At 45.4% G+C, this 26,901-nt stretch overlaps 1 protein-coding gene across 1 annotated transcript in view; it reads left to right on the top strand.

The window, feature by feature from the left end:
• LOC135911495 (achaete-scute homolog 1a-like) overlaps window positions 1–23,992 on the top strand; it is a 465,355-nt gene extending 441,363 nt beyond the window's left edge. Inside the window, exon 7 of the transcript XR_010567361.2 lies at window positions 23,560–23,992. The gene's annotated coding sequence lies outside the window, so the exon portion shown is untranslated. The remainder of the gene's footprint in view (window positions 1–23,559) is intronic.
• The last annotated feature ends 2,909 nt before the right edge of the window (window positions 23,993–26,901 follow it).

Below are 26,901 nucleotides of genomic sequence, written 5' to 3'. Positions count from 1 at the left end.
AGAAGGACAATGGACATAAAGGAAGTGAACATGCAAAGCGCTGGACGTATCGAGACAATGTGTCACGTTTAGAAGATCATTCTGGGATGTTTTTAGCTTTTCATTGGTGTGGGAAGGCTAGATTAGCTATATGTAGTTAAAGTAAATTAAGTAAGAAAAAATTAAAGTATGAAAGTAAATTTCAAATAACTGTTTTCTCTTCTTTATGAGGATTAATTGCCTACACTGGTATTCTTCGGCAAAATGTCGTCTTTGGAAAGCTTTTATACTTCCAGTCCAAATTTGTGATGATGAACTCGCATAACTTAGCCATTATTTTTTTCTTTCTTTTAGTTTTAAAATAATTGTTTCTCGCGTCTATAAATGAGCTCGTTTCCATGTTTCACCCGAGCCTGCCCTCATCCTTCAGATGAGAATAAAATTGAATTTGGATTTATGACCTTTGTAAACGTGTGTAAACAACGTTATTGAGGTGTTGAAATGTGCTAACGTCTTTAAAAAAGCTTGAAAGCGCAGAAGTAGAATAAATGGCGTTAAAAATTGGGTTCGACACATTTTAAAGGTATCTAAAAATCTGTACTTCACCAACATTTTTGTGCTTTGCTATAAAACATTGCGATGCCAAGTTGTGCCGTAGCTGACAGGGTGCTGCCATCTCCTGACCACCGGTCGATCAAGGCTGCATTCTCGTTGTTGCCTCCGAAACCCGCGTATGCGCCATCTCAGAGGCTATACATTTGCAGTTCAATATACTGCCGCTCGATGCCGTCACATGCTGTTGTAGTGGTGCAGCATGGCACCTTCGATGTTCGGATTCCAGAGGCACTCTCCTCCATTTTTATTTTCTTGATGGATTGTTACTACGCATGTAGTACCAGGATCGTTTTTTAATCTAATGCTAATATTTAAGCAAGAACAGTCTACTATCGAAACAAACGCTGAATATCTTCTATTTCTCAAGGAAAGTGAATATCATGTTTGTGTGGGATCACAAAATAAACAAAAAGGCGTATTTGCTCTATTTGGTACCAAGATGTAATGCCGTTAAGAACTGGACGCCTGCTCAACTGAGGAGCTTGAAAACGCAAAACAACTGCTACAAAACAACGCACTGCAGCAATGAAAGCAAAAAACAACAGCACTGAACATCCCCCGATGCTCACAAAATCTTAATTTGGTTCTTTTAAGCAGGTTAGTTCGAAACTACGCTATAAAAACACTTTACTTCCTACGGAGAACCAGCGCTGGAGTTTGGATCGATGGATGGATGGATGGATGCGAGATGGATGAATGGATAGATGTTGTGAGCGTCCCCTTTGGAACGGGTATTGGGTTGCGCCACCAAGCTCTTGTCATTACATCACCTAGTGTCCTCGCTATGTTAAATAAAGAAACAAAAACGACGAATTCACATAACCAAACTTTCTGAACCCCTATTGTAAACTTTGTTTCTGCACGCCTCCATTGTTAGTCGTTTCCATACTTTTCTTCCACTAGCCTACCAATCGCCGCTTACTAATCTCTAGTTCGGACATGTTTGCTTCCCCCTGCTCTCTTTGAACCCAAGGGCTTCAAGGAGGTCAGTGGTGCCTAAATCGACCACTGGGCAGATATCTTCATATTCTAATAAAACATTCTCCATCGTTTCCCAAGCTTTACCTCAGCAAGCACATGCTTCTTCGTCCTTCTTATATCTCGCTTCATAAGTGCGTCTTCTAAGGCATCCTGATCTCGCATTGAAAAGTAAGGAGCTTCCCTTTGAGTTATCATAAATAAGTTTTGAGTTGATGCACAGCGCCCCCATACGGACGTCGCGCGCATTGCTTAGTCATACAAACAGAAGAAAATTGTCCGTGGCAGTAAGGTGTGGCACGTGCAAGATCCTTGAAAAAAAGTTTGAAGGCTATCGTTATTCCTACGTGGGTAATTGCGATAACTAAATAAGCCGTGTAATATAACCTCATCAATCTATTATTTTTGTGAAAACTACGAGCATGAGTGACGTCAGATTCAGGCAGGTGCGATCGCACGCCATTTCAAATATTTCGTATTTCAGCTGCCAGCGCCGCAAATACGAGCAGGTATTCTTCGTACGAAATTATTGCGAAGAGTGGGTGAGGCGTCTAACAAGACATTGCTGTTTGGGAGCGCCGTTAGTTCATTCTGGAGCGCAAAGCGCCATCAGCGACATACTCGAAGTGAACCGTAAAAGGCCTAGCGACGATATCGGGGGTGAGCTATCAGCGGCGGTGACGCTTCCTGCGACGCCAAAGTGTCGCCGCGACACTCCCGCATTACTGCAGCTTAGGTAATCGTAATGTTTTCCTGGAAGCGCTGCCGGTGAACGCTATGCATGAAGGTGAGCTTTCTGGTTCTTTTTTTTAAACATGGATTACCTTTAGCTCCCATCGTCGGCGACCTTCAAGAGACCTTGACCCAAAATCCAGAGAAGTTATCCGAGCACTCAAGACGAGAATGGGGCGAGAACGAAACGAGTACATCCCGGTATTGTTGCGAGCGCAAAATGAGATCGTGCATGCAACCAGTCAAAACTTAAGATAATGCCGTCTCTGGCCCCCAACCCCTTGTACGGGACCGCATTAATACTCTAGTTACTGCCCAGCAAATTACAAAAAAATATTGCGTCTGATTTCTTTCTTATAATTGTTTACTATATCATACAAGCTGCAACTTCTAGTCCGCTGAAGTTGAATTTGTCATTTCCAGTGGCGACGTTTAAAAGACAGATATATGGCACCATATGCTCGACTATCTTTTGGCGCTGAGGTAAGGTTGCCTGTGCTTTTTTTTAAATGCCAGCGGTCCGTGAGTTCCGCGGCGCGGGTTTCGCGCCACTTCCGAGAGATGGCGCCACGCTGCGTGACCAGGCCGGTAGCGTCCGGCGTGCCGCGAATGGCTGTGAGAAGGTTGAGCACTCTTAAGCAAAAGTACACCCTTTTGCCAAACAACAATAAACGTCATCTGTCTTGTCCGCATTTCCTTTCTTTAACGCGGCGAGCCCGGTACTTTCCAGTAGCGAACGGCATGCGCGTTATCAGCATGACATTGCATTCCCGACAGGAAAGTAGCGGGCGCGGCGTTTTCAAGAAAGGAAACGCAAGCAAGGCAGATGGCGATTATTGTTGTGTGGCAGAGATACACCCCAAAGGGCGTAACTTTGCTTAAGAGTGTGAGATGGTTGTGAGTAATCCAACGAATCTGCTTTGCCGGCAGTAATCTCATGTTTGCATTTACTTTCGGTTATGGGACAGCCAGCATCCCCCCCACGGCGAGTACTCTCTGGACGGTGTTGCAAGGAAACGAGCAGGGCGTGCCTTTCCATGGACACCCTCCTCCATACGGCACTAAAGGCAGCGCTGGGACTACCTCAACATGCGTCTACGCAGCTCCTACTACGACTGGGGGTGTACAACACCATCCGCGAACTAGTTGAAGGTAATCTGAACAGCCAATTGCAACGTCTGCAACGAACAATGCAAGGGTGCCACATTCTATCCCGGCTAAGATACCAAACGCCGAGAAAACCGCAACAGGAAAACCGCGCACTTCTTCCGCTTAGCATTCGCAACAAAATTCACGTGACCTCAATTCCCAGGAATGTGCACCCTGACCGTCATAAAGGTCGAACAAAGGCAAGAACACAAGCCCTGGCTCGACTCTTTGGCGATGACACATCAAACGCACCAGTCCTACAAACCGACGTCGCCCGCTCGCTACCCACAGGCGTGCCCTATGTCTAGTCGTATTAGATAGTGCAGGCATTCCTAGGGCTTCGGCCACGCTCAACACTGTGGACAGTGGCACGGCGGAAGAGGCTGCTATCGCCCTAGCCATCGTACACGCTTCAACCATGCCGGCGCCGGATGGACCTATCACAGTGGTCACTGATTCTCAGGCCGCTTGCAGCACTTTGGCACAAGGGAGTGTGACACCCTACACACACCGCATCCTTACATCATTACACCCCACAGCGCTACACAGGGTGCGTATCGTCTGGACACCAGGACACGCCTCTCTCCATGGTAATGAACGCGCTAATGCCGTAGCCAGAGAGCTCGCTAACCGGGCGCCTTTGGAAGAGGTGTCCAACCCACTCGACGCACCGACAGAACCACTGAACAACACCGAAACTCTACACTATTGCAGAGATACCAGGAGACACTTCCCTCCACTACATTCTCTTAATTCCCTTAATCGAGAAGGTGCCGTCGCGTGGCGACAGCTTCAAACTAATTCACATCCCTGCCTCTTTTATCTTCACCTCTTCCACCTCACACAATATCCCTCATGCTGTCCCTATTGTGGAGCAAAGCCCACAGTATATCATTGCACCTGGGAGTGCCCACACACTCCGGGCTACTACCTTATTCTTTCACTTTCACCTTCCTCCTGGGAGACTGCGTGCGGCGCAGTCTCCCAGGAGGAGCAGCGACGGCTGATCCGACGGGCACGCAGAGTGGCGCGAGCCAATGGGGCCCTGAACTAAGGGCTCCACCCTGCGAGGAAGTCGCCCAATCTCATGACTGATAAAAAAATGGCTGTGGCTTAGTTAAGGTTAAACCCAGGATGCGAAGCATACTAGCCTTTATTTTAGTTGTTGAACCACTGTTTAGCCTGGTGAACTGCTGTTGCTTGGCTATATTTGGTTCGGCTAGACGAAGAAACAACTCATGCGTTACTCTACTTCACCTTCAAGAGTGAAACGCGACAGCGTTCCCGTCGACCCGCCAAGGGGTGTCAGACAATGGGCTACGGCGCAGCGACTACGCGCCGCGCATTGGACGCGGTGAGCGTCGAGCAACGCAGCGTTCGGCGCGGCAACGAAATGTGCGCCTGAGCAAGCGACGCACGCCTGAGCCTTAGAAACAGCTCGTTTCTAAGGCAACACCGCATTCACTAGAGGCACTTTTGTACCGCTTTGAAGCATCGTACTCGTGGCTCAGGGATGAAGCTCTTTTTTGTATCCTTGAACACGTTAACATAGGCACAGTTATACTCGATGGTCTAAAAATGATATACAATGACTGCATAGTAAACATCGTGCTGAATAAGACACTAACTGAGAACATTAAACTCAGATCATCAGTGAGGCAAGGTTGTCCATTGTCACCGCTGCTCTTTGCAATTTATTTAGAGCCTTTCTGTTTATCTCTAATAAGTAACGAAAAAATCAATGGTTATAAGCTTGAATCGTCCCATGTTAAAGTGCTTGCATATGCTGACGACGTCGCAATCTTTTGTACAGATCGCCAAAGTGTACTAGAGGCGATAAGCGGTGCTAAAAGATATTGCAGGCAAACCGGATGCGAGATCAATTGGAACAAGAGCATCGGATTTTGGCATGGAAGTTGGGACAACACACCGTCTGTCTTTGCGGAGTTACAATGGACCGTGTCTCCTCCGAAATATTTGGGGGTGCCGCTTGAGCACTACGAGAGTGCCGCGCAGTACTGGGAGGATGAGACGTCGCGCGTAAAAGAGAAAACCGGAGGATGGCAGGGTCGTGATTTGTCAATGTTTGCAAGGGCAACTGTTTGTAATTTGTTTTTAATTGCCAAAGTGTGGTATGTCCTCCAATTTTTGTCGATGACCCGTGTGAATGTACAGAAAATACACAGAGTCTTTGCTGTTTTTATCTGGGGTTCCACTTGGGAAAGGGTCAGCCGTACCAACTTGTTTCGTCCTGTTCGACATGGTGGTCTTGGATTGTCGCATTTGTTCTTACGACAGATTGTTTCTCGTTTTGTCTTCTTACGAGATCAAAGTGATTCATTCTTGCGTACGATGATCCAGACCCGTTTGAAAAGCGTTTTGCCTGAATTTATTGTGTCTAGTGCACAGCCTGTAAACTACCGGCTTAAAGGCTACTTGCGAGAGGTAGTCGACTCCCTTCGAATATTAAAAGCTCGGTTTTCCCTTCAGTACCTGAGCACAGTAGCAAGAAAGAAACTTTACAAGGATTTAGTTGACGTTATGATGCCAGTGCCATTGTACCAAATGAAATACTATGGAGGCCCAGGACAAGATGTTTTAAAAAGAGTTAAAAAGATGCCAGTGAGAGCAAGCGTAAAGTCATTCTTCTTTAAATTGCATACATCTACCCTTCCGGTCAAAACATGGATAGCCGACAAAGGAATATCTGTACCATGGACGACCAACTGTGCGCTATGTAACAAGCCGGAGACCATTGAGCACGCTTTCATTGAGTGCTGGGATGCAATTTTTTATTGGGATGTCTTGCAAAGAACTCTTAAAAAGCAACTGCCGATAACAGCACAGGGTATACGTTTCCTGCCGGTAGACAGCCATCAGGGCTTTCCGTATGACATGATAATGCTCCTGGGCCTCCATAGTCTTTGGAAGACACGGATGGCGGTAACGCACGCCGATGTGAATGCGCGCCCAGCGCGAGAAAATTTTGTTGAAAGCATTATTTTCATACGTGAGATATATCGTGTACAGGCAGATCCGCCTGACTGGTTGGGTAATCTTGATGAATTAGTGAACTTCAAGAAATTTTAGCTTGTCACGTTGGTCCAAGTAGTCCAACGTGTTTTTATGTATGTCATTTTGTGAATAAAGAAAAAAAAACTCGTGGCTCAGGGGTAGCCCCTCCGTCTCACACTCCGGAGACCCTGGTTCGATTCCCACCCAGCCCATCTTGCAAGAGTTGAGCCAAAGCCACCTAGAAACAAGCGCAGCTGCTTATATACCGCCGCGACGCCGCGAGCGACGGCGCGAGTTGGAGCCCCGTTTCTCCTCTGTCGTGACGTCATGGTACACGTGGTATGGCATGGGGTCAAAGGTCATTGAAGGGGACACCGCCGCGCCTGAGGAGCTGGGTTGAGCTCTAGTAATATGCTTCGCATAATAAATAATGTTTCCTCTCTATCATGTCTGTAAGTTGTGTGTAAGCCATACTTTACGAATTTTCTGACTCATTTTAGCTTGGGAAATTCAATTGGTTCAGTAAAGCCTATGCGTCACGCGGAGGTCCTGCGTTTATCGGGATGCGCGGTTCGGTATGAATTTTAACGCGACAGCACTAAGGAGCTCGTGTCGCAGAAAAGCCGGTGTCGGTGTCGGCGTCGGCGGCGTTGGCCATGAGCGATAAATCCCAGCAGGCACTTCATGAATAAAAAAACAACTTGCAAGATGGGCTGGGTGGGAATCGAACCAGGGTCTCCGGAGTGTGAGACGGAGACGTTGCCACTGAGCTACGAGTTTTGCCACGAGGACAACGCCGCCGACGCCGGTGCCGACGCCGGATTTTGTGTGACACGGGGTCCTCAACGCTATCGGTTTAAAATATGGGGTGATGAAATGGCGCGTTGCGAGTAGAGTTGGGCTTGCAACCTCCTTGCTGTAATCAAGCCATGCCACCCTATGGATTGCGACAGCATTAAGATTGTGCTCACCCTAAATGCCTTTGCTCACGTAATAGTTGTTTAACGCCGCCTACTGTTTAAAGAAACTCACGTGCGCGTCCGAATGCGTATCTCAGCAGTCTGCACGAAAATTTTTGTCTGCGAACGAAATAAATATTTTGTTACGAGCTTCTTGAATAGTAGAGCAACTTTGACTGCTCACTTATATAGTGCGGAGCTATCCCCTACTTGCACGACCGTTACTGCAGCACTAAACGGCGACTACTCATTGTGCAGCGCACTTTTGTGTAAGTTACGCTCTATGAATGTTTGTACAGTGACAGTTTCTCTCGTACGAACTTTTTTTCTACACTCCCTCCACAAAACGTTTGGTAGCTTCTTTCGAAGGGGCTATGCAGTGACAGCGCGAGCAAGGTATTGAGTTACGCTTGAACTCTTCGGACGGTGTTCTAACAAAACGCGAATGCAACATGTTTGCGCAACGCAGCTCGCAAGGCAATTGCTGCTAGGCAAAATGAATAGTGCCCTATAGTAGCATTGGAATGCATCATGTAACCCATTCACCTCGGTATGTTTAGTGAAACCTGTGCGCAAGTGACTGTGTAAACCCTCCCCCTCAAAGGCAAGTCGGCTGCGATGACTTTGGACGCTGCCATTGGTCGAACGTTGAAGGCCGTTTTCCCTCACCTAAGGATCTAGGGTGGACAAACTGTATTTGAGCAGCCGTTGTTGGCTGATTCAGTGTGCATTCTCTTTCGGTCATGCTAGACCTATGAACTGTAACGTTCTCATGTAGATACTGTAAATAAATCCCATGTTCCTCGTTCTCCATGAGAACAAGTCCTCCCCTGCAACAACGTTCTCAGCGTGGATGAGTCGGACGACGGCATGGGCCAGCTACCATCTATTTCATGGCCGACCACAACCCTTACAGTGCCACCAATCGTCCTGTCGTGTTTACTAGTGACTACAGGCAGTCTCATTTATGGCTTCCCTATAGTCCTTAAATCTTAACGCTTCTGTAAAGCCTACTGCTTCTACATTTATCGCTGGCTGGATATTTTCACACTCTGTAAGAATATGCTCAGTATTTCCACACGCTATGCACGAATCGACTTTATCTGAAAAAATAATATATGATGCTGGATATGAAAGGTGACATCAACCGTAACCCGACTGTAGGCACCACAGCATACATTCAACACACAACGACTTCGGAGGAAAAAGAAAACGCAACAAAGTACGTAAAGGCTAACGAAGAGCTTGAGGACTATTTCTGCAGAATTAAATCTTGTCTAGTAAGAGAGCAAACGTAACACAAGAAATACATATGCAATAGAGGAACAAGTAGCTAACGTGCACTTATAGAAATAAGAAAATCAAGAAAAAATAAGAAAATAAGAAAAGAAACACGCACACGCACACACACAATTCGTAAATTGCAATCGCAATCGCGGGTACAATTCGTAAATTGCACTAGCTGCCGTAAAGTAAATAATTGAGAAGATAGTGAATCTTTGTTAATTGGTTGAATTGATGTTTAAAGTTCTCGTGCATGTCCGCCGCTCCAAATAATCCAGCCCAAGGAATAGAATTATTTTATCTGCAACAGGTTATCTTTAAAAATTCCGTAAAACTTAAAATTTCTCATCCTGTGGACTGTGTCATTACAAACAGGATATCGACTAAGTGACTGGCCGGGGCCACCATTGTTACGGTGATGATGATGTCTATTGGGATCCTCCTTGAAACGGAACGGCGACAAATAATTAGTTAGCCTGCGTCAGCTTATGAAGCTTTACTACATTTTTTTGTTGTCTAGCACTTTACAAATATGTGCTTTATATTCTTTCACTTCATTATTGCCTCTATATCTATATTGAAAACAGTGTAAAGTTCCTTGTGCCTTTAAGAATTTTGGCTTCATCATTGCTTGCATTCTTCCCCACGAATAATCGAAATACACCTTGCTTATCTCCACCACTGACCAGCCAATGCTCCACCAACACGTTCCACTAACGTGTACTGCGTCTTCTCTCGAATTTTGCGGCAGGAGACACATGTCTCATCTCATTCATAACATTAAATAGCTCCTGTGTGTTCACAGCCAGCACGTGCATCCAACAGCAAGGCGGCAAAGCTATGAACAATACAGTGCCCCTTGCAAGTATAGTCGCGCCACCTCTGGAAACAAGGCTGAACGAGGCGAGGCCCGCTATAGCCTCCGAGCCCTGTAAAAGAGCCAACGCAGCGACAGCGTGCAAGGTCTCAGAGGCTCTAAACAAGACGGGATGAATTGATTTTGCTGCCGCCCGTTGCCGCGACCATCTGTCTAGTGGAAAGCCCACCCTGATATTTTTCCCTCAACAGGTTTTGTGTTTCACTCGCGGGAGTGGGATGACTGGAGTTGAAAGCCTGCCCTAAGTTTTTTCAAACAGCTCTTGTGTTACACTCGCGGGAGTGTAACGACCGGTGATGTGGTGCATACTGCTCTTTCAGAGTGCGAGCTACGCCGGGCAAAATCAATGGACCCGCTTGTTGCACTGGCATGAGCCGAGGGTGTAGGTATGATGTATTGTTCGCAGACATGAAGATTTCCTCAAAAGCCATAGGTGAAAATTCGGTTCAGGGTTATCCCATTTTCAAAGTAATAGTGAGCAACATCAACTTCCAGTGTTCCTTCTTCGAAACGATTGAATTGTTCATTCACAAGTGCAAGTCACTCTAATTGCTGTACGTTTCACACTACAAATAGTTTTGCCTTATGATACAATAATTAAAACAAAACTCGTATAAATGGGGGCTGCCCTTCATAGCGCAGGCACTCCAGTAAAGATCTGTACTGAGCCATCATCAATCCACGTGCTTAAGTCAGCGTGCCAGTCACTGAGGTAGCCAGACTGTCTGTAAAAGGGCTCGCGGATTCGTCGCGTGTCTTAGCACGTCTGCAGAAGATTGTACACGTCGGTTGCCTTGTGCCAAGGTCTTCGAGTTGGGGCAGATGGCGTCAATTAAAGTAGCCCTTCGCGTTTCCCATATCATAGTATGTGCGAACTGTCCCACTTATCAATCCTACTTCGGAATCCAGGCGCTTTCTTTTCGTAAGAGCTGCTTGTCATTGGGGAGCGTCTTCTCCAACCATCTTGTTAGCTGTGACTGGGACGGCGCCCTTGTTCATTTCGTTTTCGTACGTGCGCACTGTTAGTTGCAAATCACTCTCCTGTTCAGTTGATGTCCAACCTAGAAGGCGAGCTTGTGCAGCAATGGCGTTGATGAGTAGTTACCATGTAGACCTTCAACACAAGCGTGCTCTCCCTCTGTGCGGCGACGGCATTTAACACGCAAGCATGAAAAATATATAATAGAAAAGTGTATAGTAGCTGGGTCTTACCAGTACTCACATACGGGGCAGAAACCTGGAGGCTTACGAAAAGGGTTCTACTCAAATTGAGGACGACGCAACGAGCTATGGAAAGAAGAATGATAGGTGTAACGTTAAGGGATAAGAAAAGAGCAGATTGGGTGAGGGAACAAACGCAAGTTAATGACATCTTAGTTTAAATCAAGAAAAAGAAATGGGCATGGACAGGACATGTAATGAGGAGGGAAGATAACCAATGGTCATTAAGAGTTACAGAATGGATTCCAAGGGAAGGGAAGCGTAGCAGAGGGCGGCAGAAAGTTAGGTGGGCGGATGAGATTAAGAAGTTTGCAGGCACGGCATGGCCACAATTAGTACATGACCGGGGTTGTTGGAGAAGTATGGGAGAGGCCCTTGCCCTGCAGTGGGCGTAACCAGGCTGATGGTGATGATGATGATGATGATGATGATGAAAAATACCTGCACAAGGCATCGAAGGCCGCACAGCGGCGTTTCTTGTTCGACAAACTGTTGACAACTGTGCAGTATGTCTGAACTTTATTTTCCTCTTTTCTCTTGCATGCTTCCGTAAGTGCAAAAGCATGTACGCGTATGACGTAGCAAACTTGATGGAATAGCACGATAAAGACGATGACACGAAGACATTTGAAATCTACACCACAAGCGCTACACGGTGTACTCTTCATGTGTCTTCGCGTACTTGTCTATACCGTGCCATTGCATCGAGATTAATTGTGCACCAACTAGCCCAAGCGTCAGTACTACTGCTTAGTTAACAAGCTACGCTGATTCACTTTCTCTGTCGACAAAGAAAAAAGCGCAGTTAGCGCTGTCAAACACTGTGGGAATATTTGGAGCAGTAGAGATATGCGGGATCGAAGCTCAACCTCTGTAGGTTACCCTTTACTGCCTCAGAAAGATCTCTTCGAATGTAATATTCCACGTAGCTGCCGTTGAATATTCTTCAAGTGCTACAACCTTCTCCGTAGACATGTTAACACTGGGGCGTTATGATACCACAGTTAGTTTTCATAATGCACGTACATGAAATATAACTTCGCTGGAGCCTGGCATGTCAGAAATGTCTATATCTCTTGCGTAATTTCGGCGCGTTTGAGTACAGTAGAACGATGGTAATGGTCGTCGCTCTTCAAAGCGAATAACCGTCTTAGGCCTTTTCAGTCGTTTTCGTGATTGGTCGGAGGTCGGTTTTCAATGGTCGGTCGATGGTCGGTTGGTGGTCGATGTTCTGGCAATGGTCGATGGTCGGTTTCACCAAGGAAGGAAACGTTCCATCCCTCGCTCTCTCTCGTTTTTTCGCTACCTCTTCCTAATTCGCTCGTTCGTCCGCTCGCATTAGCACTCGCCAACTTACACTTATTGGCTCACTCATTGGTTCGTTCGTTCGCTCGTTCGTTCGTTTGCTCGATTGATCGATCGGTCGTGCAGTTAGCTTACATTGACAATGATCGTCGATGGTTTCTATACAATTTCTTTTTTTTTTGCATCTACCATAAAGTGAAGATGTTTCACATGAACCCACAGCATTTACTCAGCGAGAAATGGTGGCTGCAACGTCACAACAACTTTCGCGTATTGTATACGGCATTATAGGTTCATCTCAACCAAACGAGAGTAACTTAAATGTACGCGATTATGCCTGCACGCAGTTTCCTTATTAGATAACGGTAAGTGGAAACCAAACCAACAACTTCGTCAGCAGCAGTTCAGTGCTTTAGCTGTTAAGGCAAAGTTGCAGTGATGTACTTTAGCTGTTCTTTAGTTCTGATGTTACCACAACACGCAAACGGGTATCTTGCAACATTCTGTACGCCTCAAAGCCGCCGCATAGCCCCTAACGGCTTAATCACTCACCCGCTTCGCATCGACGAGCTCAGATTTGTTCCGCGGCCAGCTTAATTAATCCATGTGTCGTCGTTACTGTCGCAAGCATATCGGGAACAAACTTTTCCCTGATGCAACAGAAACCGAGCTGACCTCAACGAGCATGCACTTCTTTTAAACCCGCAAGTGTTTGCATTCAGTTTCAATCGGTGAGCTCTGCTGACGATGCTGCCTGGGCGGTGTTGCAGCAACATCTTCAACTCGTGAATCGTTTTTTTTTTATTCTGTATGTCTTGTTATTTTTGTTCTTGCATATGCAGGCATATCCCCTCTGTGCACTGTTTGCACAACTGTTCGCGCCAAGATAGTGCACCAAGACCAAGATTAGTGACGAAAATAATTATATTCAAAATGTGTCGCCAGCAACTTGAATCCCTTATGATTTCAACATGGCTGCAAGTTTGAATAATGTATGCAAAGTGGTTTAGTAAGGCGAGCTGGAACGCAGATGGCCGGGTGTTTGTTCGCGGTGTGAGTATGTCGTGATGTGGTGGGTGTTATTGATTTCATGGTTTTTCGCAATGTTTACCGTTAGGCATAATTTCTTTTTCGGGTGCGTGGGTAAGTTCTCTGCACGCATGCTAGACGTGAAATACTTGATAATCTGGCATGCAATCTACATTCTCTAGGCTTGAGGAAGCACACTGAAGAATTGGAAATTCTTAATCCGCTTAGCAGGTGGATGTTTTTCGTTATTCTGAATTTGCAAGAAATGTGCCGATACTAAGTTAATCAGCGCCTGAAGAGGGACGCTAACGATGTTTAGGCTGAAGGAGTGCGAGGATATCAATTGCCGCTCCTTCTTTCTCACATTTTAATGTCCCACAGATGAGGCGGTCATTCTACGGGGCGCAACAAAGCACCCAAGTGCCCCGCGTACACCTGATACGCAAAGAAAAAGAAAAAAGGGGATAGAGGTCTGTATTGGAGACGCAGCGGCAGCGGGTACGTGAAACGTCTTGTGTGTGCAGCAGACGGTATATGTGCACTGGGCCACAGAAATGACGTTATCTAATACGTAAGTTATGTTTATTCACGCGTTAGGAAGCATGCAGGACTATACATAGGTTACAGTTATGGAGTGGGCAGGTTACGGTCTAATTTTGCAATTGTGCCCACTCCCTATTTTTAGTGGGCCCGTTTGTTTCGCAGGGGAGGTATACGTACTAAGGCAACGAACACCTCCCCCCCACCCCCCTACTGCTGGCGTCCGAGACTGCCCTGATCCCCACGAGCCTGTCGCACTCCAAGATAGATGGCGCTGTTGCGCTCGCAGGAGCGAGGGCGTTGCCAGTCGGCGCTGTGTGTTCTCTCTTCTCGTGCTTTTGCCTTTCTCCTAGTAGTTCGCTCTCCGGAATTGGCCATTAAACCCGGTCGCTGCAACTTTGTGCAAACTCGCTAGTGAGAAGCCCGCGGGCAACCAATCACGGGTAAATGAGACGGCAGCAAATCCACTTAGTCATTCCGGGGAATGCTCAGCGCGAGCTGCCCGCGCAACTTTCCGTAGACGCAGCGGGAGTCGCCCGTTTCAGTCTTAAGCAAGCGCGGAATTCGGGCATGCCATAGCGCTGACGTGGTAGCATTCGGTTACTTTTCACTGTCATCCACTTGGAAAGCCAGCTGAGCGAGCGGACGAGTTCGCGAATCGCGAGCACAAACAGTATGCTTAAGGTTGTCCCAGCCATGCGCGCCAGTGTTTACGATGGGCAAATACGCCCTGTCGTGTCGCGGCGTCTATGAGGAAAAAGCTGGCCGACTGCCTCCGGCTATTAAAGCGGCTGTGTGTGGTATGTGTAGAGCGGTGCACTACTAAGAAAGCTACGCGCGAGAAATGAAAAAATGAATGTGAAATTTATCTCGGCTTTGCGAATAGCATCAAAAACTCAACAGGAAGTGTCAAAATCGGGCTCCAAGGGTCCAATCATCAAAAGACCTGTAAATTTTTTTTATGTTCGTGCTCTATATTCACTCTTTAACGGAGAGACTCAATATGAATCCCGAAAGACTTATAATAATGGTAATGTTGCTGTAGCGCTTGAGTAAATGTTACGTGAGCAGTGGTATGAAAACTATATCGTTTTATGCAATGATCTTTTGCGGATGACTGGACTTTAGCGAGAGCCGAGTTCAGTCCCTTCAGTCGAGAGAGACATGTAACATGGCCGCCTGACTTGCACTGTTCTGCAGGGCCAGCTGGTGAACAGGTATAGGCAGCTAGGCATAAGACCAAATCAGCAAGGCAGGCTTTAGATCAGATTATATCCGTCTTTCAGGCACTGATGAGATCGTATGCGGAGCATTTGTACTGATAAGTCAGATTAGAAATTGTGTAGCAACCTAATGGAGAAAATACTAAACGTTTATCTAAAACCCACATATTAAATTGTAGAAGCGTATTATGAAGAAACCCTGACGCATTTTTTACTGAATACTCTCGATACAACTTCTGCGCAGTAACGAAAACAGCACTATTTTGGTACATCCTCGCATGAGAGCTTGGAACTCGGAATGTGAACTGGTTTGGTGGCAGCCAGTCTCTCAATTTAAATAAAGAAATAATCATATTACATTATGTGCAGATAAATGAACATAAAGTTTTCGAATCTTTCCGTGTTTATCTCTGCCCTCACTCCCTACTCCCCCACCCCGGCCCCCGTGAAGAAACATGTAATAGCACGAAAGCTTAGGTGTCAAAGCGATGAAAGTTAAGCCGGCACATTTACCACATGGCGAAATCGAACCATTAGACTAGTGAACAAACTGCACCCGAGGCATAGTACTTGTCGCGCGCATCTTAAAAGTGTATTCCAAGAGAAACAGAGCAAGTGTTATGGATAATGAGTAACAGTGGTTTATCTCTGCTAGGGTTTTTACATGTCGTATTGCTCACTTTCCGTAGAGCATTGCAAGACGCAGGAATTACGCAGGGACTCGTATTTAGCAACTCTTCTGCTGGTTCCCGGTATAAGGATCGGCTTGGTTCACTTCAACATAATCCGGTTTAATTTGCTTCAGACAACTCTGTGGAAGCTGTAGGCAAGTACTATGACGATTAAAATGTATCGCGCTGCTATTTTCGAGGCGAAGTCGTTGGTATGGGCGTAGTCCTCCGTGGAAGAACCTATTCCTACATTGCAAATAAAACGCACGGACTTAATACTGCCCCGAGTCGCTAAAGCATTACGTTTTTAGGTCGCGAATGCAGGCACCATTATGAGTTGTTCTCAATAAATATAAACGACTGTAACTCTAACAATGAATATTCAGCCTGATAATAGTTAGGAGTTCGTTTCGGGCACGCACAGTTTTATGTATCTAAATCGAAGGTACAGTCGCAAACTGAGTCTGATATTACGCGACAAAAGAATCTGCAGTGTTGAAGTCTGAAGCATGTAACCAGCATCATGATGTCTCTGCGTAATGCCCCCCCGCTTACCACGAGTAACATCATGACACACATTTGTTACGAACCTTAGCGTGACTTGAATGACGGCCCAACTTCAAGCAACACATAGTTCCTCCTTGCTCCAATATCTGTTTTCGCCTCATGAACTCCAGGATGTCCTGTCGATGGTCTCTAGCTTATGTCTGCGTCGGAGCTTGCTCGAGATTGCTCGAACGCAGTATATGATACGTAATTTAGTTATTATACGCCTCCGCCTTCTAATGTACAGCGTTTTTCCACCCACTGGCAAATACGCCTCCACGACCCTATGATATGCGTTACGCACACTCACGCACACACGCACGAAGGCACACACACACACAACACACTACACACGCACACACACACACAACACTCGCACACACAACACACACGCCCATACGACACGCACACTCACCACACACAAAACACACGCACATACACAACAGTCACAACACAAAGCACACAACACGCATACACAAACACACACACACAAACACACGTGTACACACAACACACAGAACACATAACACACACGCCCACACGCAACATACGGATACACAACACACAACACGCACACACACAACACACCCACAGAACGCACACAATACGCACACGCAGCGCACGCAACATACACACACGCACATATAACACGCACACTCACAGCACACAGCACATGACACCTACGCACACAATACACACACGCCCGAACAGAACACACACGCAAACACACAAAACACATACACACAACACACGCACACGCAATCCACACACAACACACGCGCACTCACAACACGCAGCACACAACGCATACACACACAACACACACGCGTACACACAACACACACACGCACACACAACACACACGCACAGACACAACTCATATACAAAACACAGAACACATACACACAACAAACGCACACTCAGAACACGCAGCACACAACACACAAACGTACACACAACACACATGCACGGACACACAAGTAACATACACACAACACACAGCGCACACAACACACACAACGCACACAACACGCATAACAGATACTCGCACACGCCCACGCAACCCACACAACACCCACACGCACACAAAACGCCCACACACCTTCGCCCGTTTCCTACGGCGTCAGCTCCCGCGACAGCAATTTTGCCTTCGGGCGCTGCTAAATTGCTAGCTGGCTCGTTCACAGTGCTTTACTGTCGTTCCTCCGGGGGTTGTGTCGCACGCACTTTTCCGTTTCTGTCGCGTCCTCGCTCGCGCCGTCTCCAAGCGTCAAAGTTTTCGAGGAACGCTTGCATTCCCAACTGGGAACGAATCACCGCAGGGCGATGACGCGGCGTGAATTGCCAATGGCATCGTTTATTTTAGTGTCGCCAAGCGCAGATTCCACAGCCGGGGGCCATGCCGTCGCGGTCGTACGATGAGTTAAGCGGCGGCTGAGGCTGTGCAAAAATACGTGCGAATAGCTACCCGCCCCGGTAAGTCGATCTATATGAAAGGTTTATCGAGTTCCTCGAAATCTGCATGTATATGAGACCTGGTGTTATACGACAGGAACATCAACAAAAATATAGAAGCAGACTGCAGCGATTGCCATGGCTTTGACCTCATTCCCTGCGGCCGTAGCCGCCTCTCCCAACGGAGATGCTGCCATCTCTTGAAAAAAAAAAAAAACTTGTTTGCGATCCACGGCAGCGGCGTCCTCTTCCACTTCAGTAACGCCTGCTGTGACATTCGGAATGCATGCACAGACCCCGCCAATCCGAAGCTCCGCGTTAGTCTCAAAAGCCCGCACTAACTGACTAGATGCAAAATTGCGTGACAGCACACAGCAACTAGAGTGTCGAGCTCTCGACTCTTCATTGAATCAGGGGCAGGTGGTCAATCCCAAATGTAGGAAGTGAGCGATGTTTAGTTCTTTAATGCGATAGCATTATAGGCGACCTCCGCTCGCTTTGTAGGTATATAGCAGAAATTACTGGCCGCTACCGAAGGCAATACAGTCTAACACCGTATCTCAAAGTGATAGCTATCAGGAGAGTAGAAGGTGAGAAACTGTCGAAGTCTTTTGAAAGAGCGACTTTGACATGAAACAAGCATGTGTGCGATCATGGCGTGATGGTTACACCCTTAGGCAGCTGTGCTGGAAGACAGAAGCTCGAAACCCATCATTGGTCACGCCTTACTTGATAGAGTTACAGGTGGACTTACTCCACTTTAGAAATATCTAAAAGAAAACTCGGCATGTGCTGAGAGACAGCGTGTGCGTCACAGCGTTCTTGAAATCGCAAGTTTGTGAGAGATACGAGATATGCGAAATTCACTTTGACAAACGAGACTGTGCAAAAGGCCGTCCGAGATGCACGCACTCCCGCAGCTATTTAGACATCATAATTCAAGTCTTCCTATCGTATAACTGGAGAGTTAACCTGGCCTAGTATCTCCCTAGCCCTATGGCAAAGGTTGGGACGAGGGAGTGGCCTAATGGCGATGACACAATAGTGAGATTGACGTCATCAGCGTCGTGGAAAGAACGGGCGGACACAGTTAAACCTTTGTTTAGAAGTTCTAGCTGCTGTCGCTGTAAAGTAATGTCAGGTGGTACTTACAGCGAACTCTGACGAAAAATTTGTTGAGTTAGCAAGAAACAGTAAAAGAAATAGGAGAGTCAATTGAAGCAAATATGTTTAGGGTCTGAGCTTTGCCTTCAATCATCTCACAAAGCTTTGAAGGATCTTTATTCAGTAATTGAGGTAACAACTTGAGCCAGATATTTGTCAAGTGAATGATGATATGGAGAGAGATGAACCATATATTTATCCCTAGGTTTCGTTCACATCACATCCGATATATTGAAGTCCGAAAGCTGAAGCTTATGTTATCTCCGATCGATTGTAGGAAGCAAGAAATAAAAGGTGCAAATTCAGCTCTAAAAAGTCACTTTATGAGTGATGAGAACATTTCTGTGCGTGCTCGGAATAAGCCGATTGAAGAGCTAGTCTCTGAAAGTCGTTGCACACTGCTGTTCCAACTATCGCCTCCAAAAGCGCCGAAAAAAGTTACGAAATGCATTAAACGGAGATTGACGGGAGTTCTTTAAAGAACGCATTGAGATTCGGACGTGGTCAAGTCTACCATTGCGCTGAGTAAACGTATTAATGAACCAAAATTAACTAGTAACGTTCATTCGAAAATTCCCGGCAATTATTACAAATATTTCATTGAAGCGAGCATGGGCTTTGGTCAGTGCCCTTGACCAGAAATGGCTAGCCCGTAGCACCGACGTTGAGGTGTATATAATATCTGGAAGATACGTGATTGTTCACAGTTTGGTGTGAACGAATTTTAGTGGGGGCAACTGTGGTGGTCGTAGCATTCCCCCTCTTTGAAGAAGTTTTTTTGCAATTCTCCAAGGCACATGACATCTTCGCTTACTTGTTGAAGCTATTTTTTGAATGCGTAGAACGACACCGAGAACACGCTTAGTTGGAGGACCAAAAACGCTTTATTCGAGCACTCAGAGAACAGCGTGATGTACGAGACAATAGTTTTGTTTTTCCAAGAGCAGCCAGTTTCTATTAAATACGATATATATATATATATATATATATATATATATATATATATATATATATCACAGTGAAGTAGACGCGCGTCTACTTCACTGTGAATATTTACCCGGACCCAGAACTGCTTTTTTTCTGGTATATATATATATATATATATATATATATATATATATATATATATATATATATATATATATATATATATATATATATATATATATATATATATATATATATATATATATATATATATATATATATATATTCTCTTGGGTAGCCCCATCCACATCCCGCCTACCCAGCTGGTCCAAGCTGCTGCCTCGGGTGTCTCCTTGCCGTTAGCATAGCGGACACTCGATGAGGTGGTGCTACAGAGACGCATCCGCGATGTTACAGCGGGCGCAAGCAGAGAACGGCCTCTTCTTAATGCTATGCAAGAAGTGAAATGTGTAGGCCACCTCCAGGCACAGTCGGTGTATGAGCGCATCGAAATTGCTATCAATGCACTGGCGTGTTATGAAGCGCAAGAGCAGGTCAGTCCTGAAGAGGAACCATGCACCTTGCCTGGTCGTAAGACCACGCAGTTTGGCGAAGTCTTTGTCTCACGCTAGTTGAAAAACGCTTGTGTTTCGAGACTCGATATTCAGTGTAGGTCAAGGTATACAAATTACGTGCCGCAGTCATGAATCTGTTTACCGTCTCATTTCCTCATTTCCATTTAGGAAGGTCCACGTTTGGGCTGGTTGGTTGGAATTAATTAAAGTAACAGTTTCAAGGTAGAACTTTTACAAAATAGAAGAGAAGTGTATAAGAACATGGCGCTTGATCTGATACACTGTCGCCACGTTTAGCGAATAGCGTTGTCTGTCTTAGTTTTTGATTATAGTATTGCTCCAGCTCGATGTTCTGTAATCGTGTACTGTCATGCGATGCGTCTCGACCGCTACAGTGATTTAATAGTTTTATGCTATTTTTATTGTGTTGTGGTCTAACCGCCTCAGATATGAATTATGATGGATGGCGAATGATTGTCCAAACGTCGTAATAATTGTTCTCGAAGGCACAGCATATCCTATTAACCAAAGAGAAATTGAAATTGGAAGGATGATAGTTCGAGCATTTTCATTAGTGACTCTCGTAATTACAGACTAAAAAAATCATAATTTATTCCGGAGTCAGTCACGTCGCTTTTTCTCATAAAAAATAAAGAATTGACTGACCGTCTCAAAGCGCATGCATCCGATAATCACTGGCAGCAGGCATCACGAGGAAGGGGCAGCTATTCATTCATAGTAGCTCGACGTCCAATATCCTGGCAAACATGGTAGAACTTCAAGCAATTTGGTCACGTGTGTGCTAATAATCCGCACCCTAATGTGAAATGGAGCCACATCGTGCCAACAGGATCTTCACTGTACTTGCAGCTTTATGTGCATGTTGTTTTTTTTGTGTGTGTCACCACTGGCCAAAACTGGCAAAAATAGATCGCACAATCAAAAATGCGCAGCCTCATTGAAGATATTGATGTTGTATTTGTTCAGTCTGTGTAATTGCGTTATTGGTTTTATATTAGTGTAACTTGACTTACTGTGATAGTTTCTAACACTATTTCCAGATTACTACATCATTAGCGTCGAACATATTGTGTTGTAGATTTAGACGATCGTATCCAGTAAACTTCATGCTGCTACGCGCGCTTAGTACTTCTTTTGTATGTTTCTACCACTCCTTTAAATGGTGGTTCCAACTTTGACGTACGAAACCTGTGACTAAAAAAAAAAAGTAGATACTGTGCCAGTTTCTGAATTAATCACTGTAGCTAATAATAAACCGTGCCCCTACTTCCTCATGCACTGCCAATACCCATTCTTCAACAATCGTATGTGCCAGTTCTCAGAACAAACGCGCTCTTATTGATGTTATGTCGTACGCGTTCCGCTAAGTAATGTATGGAAGGAATGTAGCGAACATTAAGACCATTCTAATGCAAGCACTTCGAGATGTGAATTGAGGGAGCCCTACATAACGGCATCCTTGTGTCCGAGTCGGGTTGTTGCCGTAAACTATTAATGATCGACCGTTATGGCTTAGGCTGCATATTTTATCTTCGTGGTTGTGCGGCATAACGGGCTTTACGGTTGCGTTTGGTGACTCGAGGCAGAAAAAAGAAAAGCCCGAACGGCCGCTTTGCCGCTATGAATACGCAATATTGAGGAACGACGCGGCGGGACTTTGTTGCATCGATCGATGGGAACTATGGTGCAGTCTGGAGATAACGCCTCCGCTCGGCGAAACTGCTTGTATTCCCCTGACGGTACTAGTTAATTCCCTCCATTGCAAATTTAGTAATGTCCCATTTTCTGAATGTTCGATCGGAATCATGAGAACCACACAGCTGCGCAAGAAATGATTTCTTTTTCTTTCTTTCTTGGGCACTCGGAGCTTTTTAAGGTTTGAAGCAAACTCTATGTGAGGATCACTACGGGAACCAACCTGAGCGGGGTGTTATTTTGAGATTTACGCCATATATTCGCTACTGTGTAGCATCTCAGCAGCCCACTGGTGGTAGCACAGGCCTTTTACCGGTCACTCTCAATGCTGTTTCAGTATTGTAATTGTATGTTCGATATATATATATATATATATATATATATATATATATATATATATATATATATATATATATTATGTTTGTGTGTGTGTATGTGTGTCGGTAGTTGGCAGCTTTTCCACGTTGCCATGATTGCTTTTATGACTCCTACAATTTGTCTTTCCTCTCCCTTCCCTCTCTCTCTACCTTATCTTTCTATTCCCTCTTTCCCGTCCCCCAGAGTAGGGTAACCGACAAGCCGCATTTCTGCTTAACATCCCTGCCTATTCTGTTTGTTTCTTCTTCCTCCTACAATTAGTCTATAATAAATTGAGCTCACGTGGGATATCGTTGCGGTTGTGTCTTAAGTCCCAAATTCGAACATTACAATGCAAACCATGTAAACGCGTGAACAGATTCCCGAAGGCAAATGTCAGTTTGATGTCCCATGTGCAGAAGTCGAAAAAGAAATAGTTGGAAGGCGATCCAAAGCTCAATCGAAATTGGTGAGACAGAACATTTTTCTGAGAGTCTACGGGGAGAGAATGCTGCGGATTCACTGGTCACGGCACTCTACCGCTTCAACCTTCGCGTGAGGGCAGTTGGAGGAGCGACGGACTCTTCAATTAAATGTTTTGGCATCCTTATATTCGGGATCGGCCCACATTCGGACGTATGGTGATGTCTTAAGAAGTGTAAGTAATTTCTGGGGTTTTACATTCCAAAACTACGATCTGATAATGAGGCACGCCGTTGTGGGAAAAAAGTGGTACGAAAAAGTGGTAGTAACTCACTGGGAAAGACTTCACCTTAGAAAGGAATGGAACCTGATGGAATGAGCACTCATGTACCTTAGGTATTTGAGTTGTTAATACCTTGTGATACATGGAGCCATATGTGCACTTAGCTTTCTGCATACTTGACCGAATTGCCCTACAGCTCTGCCAACAAGTACCGGTCACCTTTTTAAGCACTTCCTGAAATCAGCTCTTCCAGACAGCGCGGGCACATTCCCGACAAATTTCAAACTCTTGGCCTTCAAATGCAATTTACAAACGTATATTTTCTGTTTCTATTTCTATAAATTCTAGCCTGTTATCCCCTTGCCGAATCTTTCTGTCTATCCGTCCATCCATCCGAATTTTTGCTCGTAGCCGAAATTTTCCACGGCAGATGATTTTGCAGGTTCTATCCTGGCACTCCGGACAACGTTATAGTTTTGCGTATCTGGCTGCAGCAGCTGACAGGCTTACATCTCGTTCTTTCTGTACAACTGCAGGACCGCGACGAATGACCTGAGCGGAGCGCCTACTCGGAGCCCACAGCATGACGGAGTCTCCGGAACCGGCCGCCACTTCGGCCCCAACCGCGCCGGAAGTGGGTCTCACCATGGCTCCGCGATTGCCACCTCCGCAGATCATCGTCGAGGAGCTCTCCGGAGACGACCAGTACGAGGACGTAGGCGAGGCACCGTCTTGCGACCGCTTGCTCACCGTGGACGGCGCCTGGCTCGAACACCCACCTCGTCGCGTCAGGCGGTCGTACAGGTAAGCGCGTGCTGTTTCGGTGTGTCTCTGATACGCACCCTTTCATCGGTAGGCGACGCCGAGGGCTGTTTCACCTTTTCGCACGTGGATGCAAAGTGGGCGTGTCGCTGGAGTCCCCGAAAGGTGTTTACGTGGAAAATCAAAACGGAAGATATCCCCTTTCAACGACAGGTTTCAATATGAATATGTCATACTGCATTAATTGACCAGGTGGCGTATGAGAAAAAAGATGATAGCAAGTCAAAAGATAAAGGTAGAACCCCGACTTCTCAAGTACATCCAGAAGGTTGCGACGATGTGGGCCAGGCGCATGTCCGCATTAGAACTCAAACAGTCGATTACATTTAATCTAACGAAATTCGGGCTGTCAAGCGAAAACTATTGATTGCGTCAGCCAACCAGACTACAGAGCCAGAATGGTTAACTTCCTGCACATGGGAAGCCTACCAGGTCGACATAGGCATCCGTCTCACAGCGACAGAACTAAGGCTTTGTCACCCTGACGAGAATGCTCTGCCACGCTAACAGCACCTATTGCGTTCGTGACTTGAAACTACCGGGCTCGCAACGTTAAAGAACAAGCGGGAAAAATATATTACGATTACCGTTGTTGAACAAGATAAGCCGGAAATGGTGTAAACTTTGTTTAAGAGTACACTCTTAAACAAATTTACACGCTTTGGGTCGTATCTTGTCACACAAGAATAATTGTCATCTGTCTTGTCCGCATTTCTTTAATGATGCGAGCCTCGTAGTTCCAAGTCACGAACGGCATGCGCGTTATCAGCATGACAGAACATTATCGACGGGAAAGTAGTGAGCGCAGAGTTTTCAAGAAAGGAAACGCAAGCAAGACAGATGACGATTACCATTGAGGGGCAAATAGTCGTATACCCCTCAAAAGGTGTAGTACATTTGTTTAAGAGTGCAGCAGAAGTACAGTTTCGACCTTCCTGATACGTGTTTTCCACAATCTAAAACAGTTTACATCCCGTTGTCCCTAAAGAATAACCGTCATCTAAGTTACGTGCCAATTTCTTTTCTTTAACGCTTGCCCGCCCTGTACTTCCAGGTTGCCTATGGCATGCACGTTGTCATTGTGACACAGCTTTCTTAACAGTGCTATAGATCGGGCTAGTTTGCATTTCACGACGCAACTTCGTAGCGCGAAAACGAAAGAACTAAACCGAAGTCGTTTCCTCTCTAAGATATTTATGTATTTGCCCTTCGTTATCGTCCTTTGCTCCCGCTCTACGAAGTTACTCTGTATAGCATTCTTGAAAGGAAAGTAGCGAACCCCGAGTTTTCAAGAAGCGAAGCGCAAGCCAGACAGACAGCGACTATTGCTGGTGGACAAGACACGCGCAAAGCATGTAAAATGTTTTTAAAGTGCAGTGTCAAGCGAAAAAAAAAAACCTTAACAGGCACAGGCACTCCGGCAACGCCCTGTGTTTGTGTGTAGCATTCTGTGATATCGCTGCCTCAACATTCTTGCGCTACACGCTATATAAGGGAAAACGTCACGTGACTGACCGTTGCAGTTAATGTCTGAACAATCCAGTGACAATAAATTGAATTGTCCACTCCAAAAATAATGGCAGAAGAATTTTCTTTCTAGCCTTTCTTTCTAATAAATTTGAAGTGATGTTTGGATGTCAGCGCATAAAAATGTAAGCTAACTTGTGATCGATAGTTGAGGCAGTTGTGAATTTAATACATATAGCTCACAGTCTCCTCTCCCCACTGCTCCAAGCATAAAGAAATCTCGTATTAACGCTTATTGTACTTAAACAAATATTGTTCGCAAACTGTCGCATTTCAGTCCTGCATGACGAGGAGGCCACGAACGCGATGCTAGAAAAAAATATGCACGTTGATTTTCCGTGTTTGAAAATTAATCCAAGCATTTACTGGTGTCCTGCTGATTCCGCTTCCGTTTTTCGTGATTCGCATATCTAAGCAAAGTCTGTGTAGCCGTCATGAACAAAGAACACAAAATTAAGCCGTAGCGAACGAATAAGAATTGAAGTACGCTTATTTTTACCGTGATTACTGTCAGCGATGTGTCTCAGTTTACTCATCGGCGCGTCTTCCGTTTTCAAAGCACCTATTTTCTCTGTATTGCGGCACACGTTATCTTTCTGCTGTGTCATGACTTCGTGCACACATAAACAAATAAGAATAAGTTAATATTGTTTTACGCCACACGCCCTCTTTTTGGTGCATGTTATTTTGTCATCCTCATTACCCCTGAATGAAGTAATGTTCGACCACTTCAAGGGCTAGATTTCTTGAAATATTAGCCAGGACTACGAAGAGAGTTAACGGAATCTCAATGCACTATTAACACAACTCTGTGTATGCAGAAAAAGACTAAGGAAAATGTTTAACACACACAAGAATAACGTACAAGCGAATAAGTCATAAGAAAACACTGAAAAAATAATACAGAAATTAATGTTCACAAAATGGAATAATCTTCTTTCACGGGATACTTCCACTAATGAGGTATTTGTCTTCTCTATCCGTGATTAACCTCTTGATCTTTGATCTAACGAACTAACGGATAGCGTGCGTATGACAGCGTTTCAAACTTCTTGTAGAACGGAGTAGTGCGCAGGAGATTTTGTATGTTGCAAAGTGTAATAAAACAAAAAGGTCGACCGTCCATGTACAGAGCCTGTTTCCGACACAAGTGGCCTTAAAAATGTGATCGTTGCCTTTATGTATGTGTTATTCATTCATTCTGAAAAAAAAATATATTGTTGTTCAAGTGCTGGAATCTGGATTACGGATATGTCAAAGAAAGTTGCTTCTACTTTGAAATGATTCGCATCTCTTTGTTTTTGTGAAAACACAATTTTTTTATTAGCGGTGTTTCAAGACACGTGAGAGCGTGTACACAACGCAGGTCACTTCGTTTTCGTTACACAATATTTTTGCAGGTAACGCCGCAAATGCAACAGGTAACAAGAAAAAATACAGTGCGACTGAACGAGAGTTCAACAAATACAACTGCCCGCGGGTACATCTAATAGAAAGCCCTCTCCGTCCCAACATTACAAACACAACAC

Source organism: Dermacentor albipictus, chromosome 10 (assembly GCF_038994185.2).
Source record: "Dermacentor albipictus isolate Rhodes 1998 colony chromosome 10, USDA_Dalb.pri_finalv2, whole genome shotgun sequence".
Lineage (NCBI taxonomy): Eukaryota > Metazoa > Arthropoda > Arachnida > Ixodida > Ixodidae > Dermacentor > Dermacentor albipictus.
This window is presented reverse-complemented; position numbering and strand designations above follow the sequence as displayed.